Raw genomic sequence first — 13,924 nt, 5'->3', positions numbered from 1 at the left:
TGGCTCCGAGGAGCCTTCTTCGGCGTCTCTGTAGCGCCGGATGGTGTCGACGTTCAGCTTCGGGCGGCGGACTCTACGGCTCCGCACAGGAGTCGTGCCGCGGATTTGTCTTCGGACGCACCCTCTTCTTTGAAGGTTGACAGGCCGTCGCGTGGTGTCCTTTTCACCGGCATCATCGAAGGGCGGCTCCCCGCCATTTTCGAGGCCGAGGTGTTCTTCGGAGGCGCGGCAGGTCCCCCATTCTTCGGTTCCTGCCGACTTCCAGGTCTGGCCCTTGCCCGCCCTGCTTGGCTTCGGGGATGGCCGCCTTATTTTTCAGCCGTCGCCCACGGAGGAGCTGCTTCCCTTTGAAGGTTCGCTTCTTTCTTCCCTGACGGGGGCTTGGAGGCGCCTCACCACCTTCTGCACCGGCACCTCCCGGCGCCGCGTAACCCGGCGTGTCTTTCCCTCCACCCCTTTGCCTCCAGTACACTTTTGCGGACTGCTTTTCCCTCCCTTCCGCCACTGTTGACTCTGCCATCCCGGGAGGCCCGCTGGTTGGACTCTTGGGGACGCAACATGTTCGCCTCGACCAGCGCTGCCCTGCGGGCCCTTAACACCTTATGTGTGTTGGCTAGGGCCTCCTCTTGTTTGTGGATCCGCAACCTCCCAGGAGACTGTTCAGGTGGATTTACGGCATCATGCATTGGATAGCAGGGACCTAGCAACGTTTATTCTCCGCTCCGCACATCTCGGAGGTGCTGGGCCGGGCCATGGCTTCCTCAGTTGCCCTCCGTCGCCATGCTTGGCTTCGGGACGGTGTGTTCCCTGAAAATATTCGGGAGCGGCTGATTGATCTTCCGTTCGATGGCAGCCTGTTGTTCCATGCCCCGGCTGACTCTGCCATCCAAAGGTTCCTGGCAGGGCTCCATCCTCCTCCTCCTCCGCCTCCTCCTCCTCCTCCTCCCCCTCCTCAGTGACTGCTGAGTTGAGCTGGTTCTGGACATCTATTTTGGGGTTTGCTGTGAGGTATGTTTTATGGTCACTCGAGTCCTCCTTGCCGGGAATGTGGCTTTGTTGGCTGCTGGATGGCCCGTTGTTACCTGTGTGTTATCTGCTTGATTTATCTGCACAGACTTGGCCCAGAGATTAGGTCTTCTGTTTTTCTCTTGAGCAGCTTGGCTAGCCTCCCGCTGGTTTTTTTGCGTGGCTCTTTCGTTTTTTCCTCTGCTGCGGAAGTTCCTTCAAAAGAGGGTTCCCATGCCTTGGGACTTAACTTACCCTATGTGGGGTAGTGGTAGCTGTTATATAGCTTGTGCTATGCTAGGGAGTTCTGGTCATCTCTTGGCCTCTGCTCTCCGTGGTGTTTATATATGTTGCTAATGCTACTTGGGCCGTGTGCGCGGACCCCACGTAGTTCTCTGTCCGGGCATTTCCTCGCCTCCAGCCTCCTGTCCTGGGGGCTGGGATGGTTCTGTGTCTCCCCTTGTTGGGCGTGGCCTGCCTGATCTTCATGAGGGCCCGGGCTGTTCTTCCTGCTTCCGGCGGCTTATTGCTGCGTGCGCCGCTCTGTCTGGTCGGTTGCCTTCCGTCTATGGTGGGCTCGCTTACTTTCCCCTCGTTTTCCTTGGGCCCTCTTGGCTTTTCTTCTTCCTTGCCTGGCATTGGATGGAAGCGCTGTTGCCTTGTAGGGGCGTGGAGTGCTTCGGCATTCCTGGCCTTGCCCATGGTTCCTCTGCTGAGGGTGAACAGAATTCTTTTGAATTCTTCTACACTCTCTCTCTTCTTCTCACATCCCTCTCGGGGTTGGTGGTGTTCTGCTTGTGGGGGTCCCCCCGCCTCCTTGCCTGGGAGGATGGAGCTCTTCGCCCTGTCCATGGGACTAGTCCCCTGTGGGCTTTTCTGTTGTGTCCCCGCTGGTGGGGTCCTTTCGCAGATCCTCCTTCCCCGTGGGTATGGCTAGGGTATCTATTCTACGTAAAGGAATCTGCGGCTAGTAGTCTCTACCAGATGTACGAGTTACTTACCTTCGGTAACAATGTATCTGGTAGAGACGATTCTAGCCGCATATTCCTTCACGGCCCGCCCTTCCTCCCCGTTCTGCGAGGACCCTTGGGTTTGTCTTCGGTACTTGCCTTCCTGTGGGGGACTGTGTCTCCTGTGAGTGCCTTCTTTGCTCCTGACGGATGGCTCATTCCTGTTGCGGTTCATTACTCCTCTTTGGTTCTTGGAGGATGGGGTTACGGTGCTCCTGTGCCCCGCTGCTCTGGCTACTCCAGGTTGGAGGGGATTTGCCTTCAATCTCTATCCTTTCCTCCCTTCCCTTCCTCTGGCTGCTTGGGATTCTAGCCCCTTTGCTAACCTCTGAATGAGGGTCATCTGGCCATGTCTTGCCCTTGTCCCTTGGGGAGGTTGCCCTCTATGTTGGGGTGGCTTGGAGGTTTGTGGTTGCTGTCTGCCTTGGAACTGGCTCCCCTTCCTTGTTTCTGGACGAGGGTGGTAATCCTGCTGCATGTGTCGTGACGTTTGACGCATGTTCCTTGTCTCTGGGACACGGGGGTTGTTTGCGTACTGGAAGGGTGGCTGCTCAGGGCTCTGCTCTGTTCTTTCTTCTGCCCTTCCTTTGGACACTGCAGTGTTGTACTGTTCCCTATGGGGTCGCTTGTCTCCATTTCCCTCTTTTTCTACTCTCTCGGACACTGTTCCCATGCTCCCACAGTTTTTTGTCTGGTGGCTCCGCGTTGTGGTGCGGAAAAGTTCTCAGAAGTAAACTGACGTAGGCGCCCCGGGATGGGGCTTACTTGACTTTCACTGACGTCAAGTACGCGGCTGCCGCCTGGGCGGAGTCGCGTGATGCTGCCCCTCCCCGGCGCGCAGGGATCTTGTAGCAAAAAGTTTCTGGATCCAGTCTCACGCCTGGGGATAATTCTACTAGAAGGAATCTGCGGTCAGAATCGTCTCTACCAGACACATCGTTACCGAAGGTAAGTAACTCGTACAACAGGGCTCGTTTTATCTAATTTATGTAAGATGCCAGGAGGTGGAGCTCCAAGGAGCACAGACTAATTAGCCACATTTTGCTTCCGTGAGTATAAAAAACTGCACAGGAGCATTTGCATATCAGGCTGCAGGAAAAAAGGAGGGTCCCGCGTGACATTCACTAGCGCCTCGTTACTTGTACGCACACCTCAACCCGGTGGGTCACTGCAGGATGGGAACCTGGAAGATGTGTGCAGAGATCCTCTTACACAGAAGGTCGCCAGGCCTGCCAAGCGCTAGAAGAGGACCAACAGAAAGAAAGCACCTCGCCAACTCAGTGGGTTAACACCCCACCTATGGGTAAACAAACTGCACAACACCGAATAATTCAACTTGGAGTTAGGCTGCAGGCTTCCGCCGGCCTTTAATCCACTGAAACACAACAACGAACTCGCCCTTATGAATGCATAGCGCTAGAAGAGGACCGACGGGATGAAGTCGCCACTACAGCTCAGCGGGTTGAAAACCCGACCACGGGTACCTAAGCTGCATTAGACCGATGGTTATAACGCGCGCTCCGGGCATCTGCTTTCTAACACGCACCACTTGGCAGTTGCACAATACCAGGGAGAGTCTGCATGACGTGACCGTGTTACATGAAGGGCTTCGAAGCACTCCCTGGCTTAAGTTACTTGGTGGTAATAGAGAGCGTCCCACCTGCCCCATGCGCGTAGACAGATCCCTAACGTACCGCTGGTCTTTGCAGTAAACGTTTTGGTGTTTATTTTTTTTAAAGGGACCTTTTGAACTGGCAGGAGCTCTAAGCATCAAAGAGGGAGGGAAAAACAAAGTGTAAACAAGGGTGCCCGCGTAAGCCAAGCTAACAATCAGGGCGGAATGCAGCTGGCATAATGCGCGCCGCTGCTCTCTCCCGAGACCCCTAGGCCATGGGAGTGAAAGATTTGAGAAAAGGCGGGACATGAACCAGTTTTTGGCCATTTGTGTGCTTTCATTATTGAAAGCCACACGCAAAGGCCAATGGGATGTGTGGGAGGAGGCAGACCCACACGGAGAAGTCTCTTGGAAGTCTGAAGTAATTCCAAGAGGCCCTCTCCTAGACGCGACCTAAAAAGTAGGTTAAATAGTGCATTCTAAAGCACATTTTTCACTTACGTTTGCTACTGCAGCTTTAAGTTCTGAAGCGGGGTACATGAACTATTTCATTCCTTTCTTGGTGTGATAACTAGTCCTGATAATACCCATCAGTGCTGCAGGTTCTCCTTCCTGGAATATAATTTTCAGAAAATGGTGGCAAAACTGAGCATTTTCAGCACCATTTCTATACAAAAAAAGAAAAAAATGTTGTGGTACAGACAGTTCAAAGAATGCAATTTCACAAGACCAGCATTTATCGGCATTTCTATATTTAACTTTCTTTCATTTTTCCACCCTACATCTAACAAGTGTATTCTCTCTCAGGTAGCTGAAACACTGGAGTGCATGGCAACTGACCAAGCTGGAAAATACTTTACTTAGTTGCATTTGCGTGTAGCACAGACAATCTCACAAATCCTTGCGGTTCTACCAGCGCATATGACAATGACTGAGCCCGATCCCTCAAATATAGCAATGCATCATTGGCTTAGAGAGAAACTGTATGTATCTGTGCCCCCACCGAACTCCCCCCAACAATTTAGCCGATCTCTCAGCCGAAAAGCATAGGGGAGGGTGGGCATTCCTGACAGGTACCACGTTTTAGAATCCTTGCATCCCAGAACAATGCTGCCTGTCTGTACCCTAGTCCGTGGGTCTGTATGAAATAGTTTAACCCAGCTTATAAAATAGTGAACAAGCCTCCAGAGAGTCCAGGAGCATGTATAGATAAGTCCATCTACATTCACAAGCACGCTCCACGTACAGAGGGATCATCCCGTAATCCTACGGGATTGAACACTGTCATGCACAAGGGACTAACTGACTCCCAGTGGTCTGTTGTACCTAGTCTTACTCGATAGATTGACATCGCGTTTAACAGGGAGATCGGACGATAGGATGACATCTGGGTGTGGTCCTACGCCTATATAAGCCTCCTGAATCATGGGCGGCAGTCAGCCAACCTTTTGGGCCTCCTATAGTACCTTCAGCAGTTTCTCCAGGAGGAGCAAGGGCATTTTCTGATAGAGGTCTGCTGGGAGACCATACAACCCTAGGGATTTACCTTAGCCCATCCCGGCCAAAGCTTCCTTCCCCTTAAACAAGGCGAGTGGGACCTAAAGTGCCTCCCGCTGTGTGGGCAAAAGCCACGGCGTCATAACCCACCAAATAAGCTGCTAACTTTCTGTTCATTCACTAAAATCGATTGAATCCCCATCTCTCTTATTAATCCTAACAGAGGTCGTTAATGTGCTCCGTGGACCCCGCCATGTTCCCATCACACCACTTCAGGGATAATATGCGAGTGTGAGGTTTCTCCAGGTTTCATAGCTATGCTAGAAGGTGGCCTGACTTGTCCCCCTCCCAAAATAGCCTGTGGCACCTACAAGTGTATATATCAATCTGGGACCAGGCGTCTTCAATCTGGCGTTTAGTTTCAAACGGCTGTTTTTAACACTCCAGATCTGTCACAGCACGGAAGTCTAAGCCTGCTAACTATGTGTCTTAGCCTAACAAGGTTTTCTCCAGGTGTTCCGCATCCAAAGTTCTTTGATATACATTCTCCTTGAAGAGCAACCTTATAGGCCACCCACTCCACTGCTCTACTGTCTGTATGTAGATCCCAGATTTTCCACGAAGTAATGTCGTGAAGTCTTTGGTATGTAAAAGGAACGCAGCATCTGCTAAATCCTCCGTCCATAACCGCCACATGGGTATGGGTGGTCTGCGCAAGCATATCACAGGAGAGGCGTGGTGCAGCAGCCAGAGCGGCTGACTCCAGAGCTCGGGGCTCACAGTTCGATCCCCGGTGCCGGCGACAGCTCAGCTCAGCACCATGTGACTCTGGGCAATAGGTCACTTAATCTCCCCGACGGTCCCCAGCTCCTTGATACCCTCAGAGGTGATATGTTTGCGCTTTACAAATGTGGAATTTATTACAATGGTGAAGAGCAGCAGAGAATTATATGATAGGAATCTATTTTTAGATATAGTGTGGTGACCAACATCTCAATATCTGCATGCTTGGTGACTACAAAATCTATCCTACTGTAAGTATCATGCACTGAGGAGTGGAAAGAATAAATCTTGTCTGTAGGTTGCCAGGACTTCCAAATGTCTAACTGATTACATTCTGTGGAGATTTTCAAAAGGGCTGCCTCCATGTGAGGTTTCAGATCCAGCCTAGTGGGATGTTTATCCTGTCTCCAGTCCTGTACACAATTGAAGTCTCCTGCCCAAATAAATTGTGCGTCAGTGTACTGGGAGGCAATTTGCATAAGAGTGAGGGAAAATTGAACATACTTCCTGTAGGAAGCTAGCTTTTTAAATAGAATACCGAAAGAGGTCCATGAAGCTTCTCTTCCTCCAGTGTATCCCAGATTGGATCTGTTTCCTGTTCCGTTTCGATCCTGGCCACCTCCTTGCAAGAAGAGAGGGCATTGGCACCTTGACAGCGTCTTTAATAGTGCATGTGACAACGTTTCATTTGCGGTGGCACCTCTTGTTGCTACTGGCAATCAATAATCAATCGATTGAGGCATATTATTCACCCCTTGTCTTTAAAACTATTTCTGATTATCTCATCACTGGAGCTAAGAAAATCTCCTTTAAAATAAAAACATTAATAAAAGAAATTTACATCCCAAATTCAACATAACAGATTGTCAAAAAAACAATAACATTTTTAGGAATAAAATGTAACCCTCCATTTCAACGTAAACAACAATTGGGAAAGTATTGGACTTTTGAGGTGGGGTTTATTATTCCCACTCTGAACTAGGTCACACTGTTGAAAGTGTTAGACATTGGAGGGGTCAGATTTACTCTTCTCACTCCAACCTAAGCAACAGTAGGGAAGTGATACAAAAAATATATGATAATTAATTTAACATAGTTTTAAAATATCACTCCCTAAAAAATATCAGAAAAACATAATCTGTAAATACATAAAATTAAAAGCAATTTATCAGTTTTTATATAGAACCAAAAATTCTTAAAATCGACTTGAACAAATATGTTAGAAATGAACTCTTTAAAAATAACTAATGTAAACATTATGTAAATCAACACTTATGTAAACAAGTGTAAATAAACACGTAAACAAAATAATCTTACTGTCAAAATTCTGCCCCACGATGATATGGTCATCACAATATTTTCCGACAATCTTTGTGTCAGATGATATTTTTTACACAACGATTTGTTTTATTTAATATTTTCATATTGGTTACACAGTGTTAACGTTGTGACCCATACATACCTAGACACACTTGGAGGGATTTTCAGTCAGCCCTCTTCTGCCGTTGGTCTGTTTAAGTATCGGTCACATTCTTCTTCTGCCTATGACAAAATACAGCATGGCACAATAAGTTGGCCCATTACAGCCATTGACTCTGTTGCCCAAAACTGCATTTTACCTTATCGCATGCGCCCATCCACTGGAAATGGAGTGCGCTTAAGTGACATGACTGGTGGACCAGTCCTTTGGTTTTGCATTTTCTCTTTTCATAGGTCCACTTTCATGTATTTCCTTTTCCATTTTTAGCGCATCCTGCAGCTCCCCAGACAGTGCCACCAGGATACTTACCACTCACTCCATCTGTATTGCGCTCCATCCCGCACTGCCGTCTTGGAATTATATTGTTCAGTGTGTGTTATTCTTTTAAGTTGCAAGATGGCTGCCTTTTACATCTGTGCCACGTTCTATGATGAGAACAGTAACTAGAGCGTACTAGGGACCAATTGCACTTAATACAAGAAGTGTTCCACGCACTGCCCATCTGCACATTGATAGATGCAACACTTAGCTCGTGGCTGGGTGTCCTCTGCACCTGGATTGATGGCCATCTCCGCAGTAGTGATTCGACTGGGTTCTTCAATCCTACATATAGTATAGACATTTCTTGTGATGTCAGTTCCTATTTAAGGCATATATAAAGGAGGCTATTAAGCAATGCAGTTCAACTTATTATTTCCTTGATTTATCATCGCAATCTTCGTCTGTTGTTTCTGTTTTTTGTCCCTGATTCTCACTTTTTGCATCATTCTTCTGAAATCTACTCCTCAGTTTTCCTGGATTTTTTTTCCTTTCTTTTTTTTTTAAACCATTCTTTATTGCAGAAAATGTTCTTAACATTTTATACCACACCCCCCACCACCCACCCCAATACAGGCAATTTTCCACGAAGCTGATAACCAATGCATCATACACTACATATACTGGACATAAAAATAGACCGATTACATGAACACAAAACTACTGAAGTTTTCAGTAAAATAATTAAAGTCGTTACAGTTCTAGACATTCGATCCAATGCGCGAGTGGGAACCAGATATCTAGTCCCTTCTTTTTCTTTTTCATACCATTCCTGCTGTATATTGCTTTTTCCAGACTATATGTCGATAATAATCGTGCCCCCCATTGTTGAAAAGATGGAGGAACAGTGTCCAGCCAAGCCGAAGCCAGACAGATTCTAAGCACGGCCATAGAGACGAACAGAAGTCCCTTTCTATTGTCCGTTCGGATGTCACCGTCTACCCCCAATATTATTTCTGACGTAGTAATCTCCATTTTAGTCGCAAATATTTCCGAAAGAAAATTAGAAATCTCGCATCTAATGGTGCGGAGTGCCCCACATGTAGCAAACATGTGTATTATATCAGCTTTTGGCATCGTGCATCTGGGGCATGAAGTCCCTTTACCAGTGCTCCATTTTGCAAGCCTATAGGGGGTGTAATATAAACGGAAAAACGTTTTATAGAATTGAGCTTGCAATTTAGAGGACATTAAAAGTGACTGAGAAAATTGAAGTGCTTTCTGTATGGAGCTAACTGAAGTTCCAAGTTTAATCTGCCAGTTCTGAGTATGTTTATCCAGGTCATCGGGAAGATCAATAATTAAATTGTTATATATTTCCCCAATTTTCACTCTATTACACTGAATAACAGTTTCGATTAACTCAATTTTCTTGAATCCAACCCGACCACCCCCCTTCTTCATAATGAAATCCCTAACCTGTAAGTATTTAAAAAAGTCCCGATGTACTAGGCCAAATTTATGTTTTAAAGTTTCAAATGAAATAAAGCCATTTCGCTCATACAAGGAGCCAATTTGGTATATACCTGATCTGATCCACCTGGTCATACAAGAATCCGAAAAAATCTCTGGGAGGTTTTTATTACTGATAAGAGTCGTGTAATACGAGAACCTACCTAGCCCCAAATGTTTCTGAACATAATTCCAGGCGGCATAAATGCCTTTAAGAGCTTTGAAGCGCACTTTCTTGAAATGACAATCGTAAGTCAGTCGCCACAAATGTGCGCTCGCTTGCTCTCCTAGAATAAGTTCCTGAGGAGTTGGAACTAACCGCTCTGGGGTATTATCCTGATATGAAGTTAACAGCAGTCTACTATATTTAAGGACTGTCGCCCACCAATAAACTTTAAGGTTAGGGAGTGCGAGACCTCCTCTGTCTGTCGGCAAGGTGATAAATCTGTTAGCTCTACGAGTTCTTCCATATCCCCATATAAAGCAGGCAAAAATACTGTCAATTTCCTTAAATAACAGTGGTTCAAAGTTTAAGCAGATTGTGCGAAAAAAGTATAAGAATTTTGGAAAAAATAACATTTTAATTAAATTACATGTTCCGATAATTGTTAGGTGCAGATTATGGAGTTTTAGTCTTTTTTCCGTTTGTTTCATTAGGGGGTCCATGTTGAGTTTTACAAGATTATTTAAGTTAGCGGTAAGATTAACGCCGAGATACATCGCATTCTCCGTCACTCTTTCATCCGCATAATTACATTTACTATTGATTATGATTTGAGTTTTATTCCGGTTCAGTTTATATCCGGAGATTTCTCGAATTCTTTTTGCCTCTTGTTCCATTGCATCTACGAAATTATTTGGATCAGCAGTGACTATTGCGATGTCATCGGCGTATGCAAGGGACTTAGTTTCACCATTAAGGGTCTTTATTGGCATGATAGATGTATTCGTCTCTAACCTGTGGATAAACGGGTCGATAAATATAGCAAAAAGCAAAGGGGAGCACGGACACCCCTGCCTTGTTCCTCTAGATATTTTAATAGTAGCTGAGTTTTCACCATTGATCGAAACCGCTGCTTCTGGCTTGACATACATCATACGAACCGCATTAATAAATACATCCCCGATCCCACTCCTTGACATAGCAGTCCAAAGGTATTTCCAGGAGACCCTATCAAAGGCTTTTTTGGCATCTAGAAGTATTAATGTAAATGTGTTTGTATTTATATAGCGCACTTCTACCCAGAGGTCTCGTAGCACTGTATTCATACCGCTTTGGAACCCTTCCTGGCTTTCCTGTGAGATGTCCACTCCTGGGCACCCCCAAGATGAAGCCAGGCATCCAAGCGCTGCTGGGGCCGTTGTGGAGATTAAGCAAGCTATTGCCCAGAGTCACAGAGTGGGACCCATGATTAGACTAGGCACCGAGGCGAGAATTATCAGGTCCGGGGAGATTGAGTCCAAGAGCCGCCGAGGCGGAAATTGAACCCCCTGGTCCCGGGCCAGACCTCTGCATCAGGGTCTGCCGCTCTAACCATTGAGCCACGCTTCTCCATGCCATAAGATCTCCTGTATCGTCTGCTATGTCAAAGAGTGTGATCACCCTTTGGATATGATCGGTAGTTGATCTTCCTGGAACGAATCCGTGCTGTCAGGCAGAAATTATTTTGTGAATTACTGGGGCGAGTCTACTGGCGAGTAATTTGGAATATATTTTGGCATCATTATTGATTAATGTGATGGGGCGATAGGCCCCTAGATCCGTTGGATCTTTATTCTTTTTTGGAAAAACAATAATCTTGGCCTGATCCACGATTCGGGTGGTCGACCCCCCTGGAAGACATGATTAACCAGCTGGGTTAAAATTTCTTTTAATTGTTTGTTGAATCTGGCATAGAATTCCACCGGAATTCCGTCTAGGCCCGTTGCTTTACCGGTTGGGAGGCTATTAATAGACAGAAGGATTTCGACACATTGTGGTGCCTCTGCAAGGGTATCTTTATCTATTTGGGGTAGTTGGACCCCCATGCCATGATCCAAATATGTATCTATTTTAGATTGACTCTTTCCAGACACAGTGTATAGGTCCTCGTAATATCTATGAAACGCAACCCTAATCTCTTTGGAATCACAGGTACGGCCAATAATGGGATCTCTAATTTTTTTAATTGTATTATCGCTATTCTGCTGTCTTGTGCGGACGGCCAATTGATGTCCAACCTGCTCGCTGAGCTCATAAACTTTCTCCCGATTCAAAGTGGCTTTACTTATAGCTTTAGTAGTTAGCGTTTCCGAAATTAGGTTTCTTGCGATTGCAACATTTCTTACGGCTCCTTCAATGTTGATATTACCCTGAACAGCTAACATCAGATCTTCTTCTTTACTAGCAAGGCTATCCTGTAGATTTATTCATTTTTGTTTTACCTCCTGATTATTTTTGATAGAGAACCTGAGGGTTTCTCCCCTTACGTCAGCCTTTAGTGTATCCCACACCACCTCCAGCGGGGCACTCCCCAGGTTATACTCCAGATTTCTTCTCCTTTCTGATGTCTGGAGGAGTTTTGTTCCTTGCTGTTACTTAAGTACTATCTCCATTGTGTTTTTTTTACTCTTAGTGGTGTTTTTTTCCATCTAACTGGGACCCTCTTAAGGAGATACTTGACAACTTTCACATATATTACTGTGTCAAGGTTATTAAATTAATATCTAACCAAACAAGGCAGGCAAAATTGGTTAGCCCTTGAGTAAATGTCAATAGAAGGGATCTAGTAAGGAACCTAGAGGCTTCTCAACCCATCTTTATTGATGACAAAACTTGGCGGCTTCTAACTACCTTAACTGGATTCCGGATGTAACAAATAAACTGGGCCTGCTTAAGAAGGTTATTAATCATTGTGCCTTTGCTTATTAATCATAGATTGTGTCCTTCGGCCCATTGGTACTCCCCAAGCTCAGGGACTTAAAGAAGAGTTGCCGTCAAGAAAGAGTCTGGAGGAGTAATTATGCCTCAGATGAAAAAATTGAATAAAAATTACTTATCCAAGATTGCAAAAACCTGATAATCTCAGAGAAAACCAGCTACTTTTCTGAAAAGATTAAGTCCACCACATATTCACCTCGGGAACTGTACCAAACAGTACAGAGATGATCCACTCCCCCTGCTGCCACCAAGATACTACCCACACAACAGCTTTGCAATAATTTAGCAAATTATTTTATAAATAAAGTAGAGGCAGTTTACACTGATTTTAACCTTTGCATTTTTACTGAATCATTACCTCAAGCGCCCTCTGTTAGATCCCAACCATTCTGCTGTCTGAGAGATTCCCATTATCACAACAGAATGTATGTACGAGTTGATAAATTGAACTAAGTCTGTAGCCCCATCGGACCCCTGTCAAGCTAAGGTGGTGCAAGAGATAGCTGAATTAATCGCAGCCCCACTGGGTTTATTGCTTAATAATATATTGCAGTCCAATTGTTTTCCCACAGTGGAAAAAGGCCTCCATTGTGGCATTACTAAAAAAGCAAACTCTAAATCCCTTAGATGAAAAGAACTACCGCCGATTTCCCAGCTCCCCACGCTTGCTAAAGTTCTAGAAAGACATTTAAACATCTCTCGAACTCTGAATTTTTGGACCAGAATGGTGTCCTGGATAGAGCCCAGTTCAGTTTTAGGAAAGCTCACAACACTTTAACAGCGCTGGTAACAGTTACAGAGGAGATCAGGTACATAATGGACAAGGGTGGCAAGGCTAACTGTGGTGGTCCCTTTGGACATATCCACAGCCTTTGACATGGTGAGTCACGTGTTTTTGAAGCACTTGCTGACCATGATCGGTATTCAAAACTCAGCTTTCAAGCTACTATGCTCCTTTCTTGATGAAAGTGAGCAAATAGTTAGCATGGGTTTCAACTTACACTGTGGCGTCCCACAAGAGTCCTCATTAAGTCCCACGTTATTTAATATATACGTGTTTCACCTTCTGAAATTGCTAAGATCGTATGGCTTCTCCACTGTCTCCTACGCTGCTGATACCCAAATTGTGGTGTCTATGAACAATAACTTGGATAAGGTGGCCTCTCGATTTCTTAAAGTGCATGAGTGCAACAGTCAATTGGTTGAGCTCCCACTATCTTAAATTAAATTCTGAAAAGACGGAGGTGCTCCTCTTTGGATGGGATACCTCCCCGTGGAATGTTGCGTTGTGGTCACAGTCCCTGTGCTCTCTCCCCACCCCAGTATCATAACCAAGGGACCTTAGAATCATCTTCAATTCCAATCTCTCTTTTAGAGATCAGATCAGTCAACTCACTTCCTCATGTTTCTGTGTTTTGAAAACCTTAAGAAAAATTCTTCCCTTTTCAGCTTTTGACCTTCAGAAAACAGTTGTCACTTCTCTTGTGTTATCAAAGTTGGTATATTGTATTGCCCTTTTTATTAGTGCTCAGCAGAGCTTCTTAAAAACACTCAAAAGACTGCAAAATGCTGCAGTCAGACTTCTTAAAAATATTTTGAACCAGTCTCTAAGGCCATGGAAGAACTATATTGTCTCTCTATAAAAAAGAGTAGCTTTCAAAGCGCTCTGCCTAACATACAAAGTACTTAATCACCCTAGCCCTGCTTTTCTTAAGAACAAAATATCCTGATACACTCCTAATAAATTGCTTTGATCAGCCACAGCTAGGAAAGTGTCTGTTCCGTTAATTCACAAAACCTCTTTGGATGTTAGAAGTTTCTCCCGTGCTCCTTCCCATCTCTGG

General features: G+C 45.5%; 1 protein-coding gene across 1 annotated transcript in view; it reads left to right on the top strand.

Annotated features, from left to right (window-relative positions):
• ZFPL1 (zinc finger protein like 1) overlaps positions 1 to 13,924 on the top strand; it is a 134,430-nt gene that overhangs the window by 74,737 nt on the left and 45,769 nt on the right. The window lies entirely within an intron of this gene.

The sequence above is a fragment of the Lissotriton helveticus genome, chromosome 9 (assembly GCF_964261635.1).
Source record: "Lissotriton helveticus chromosome 9, aLisHel1.1, whole genome shotgun sequence".
NCBI lineage: Eukaryota > Metazoa > Chordata > Amphibia > Caudata > Salamandridae > Lissotriton > Lissotriton helveticus.
This window is presented reverse-complemented; position numbering and strand designations above follow the sequence as displayed.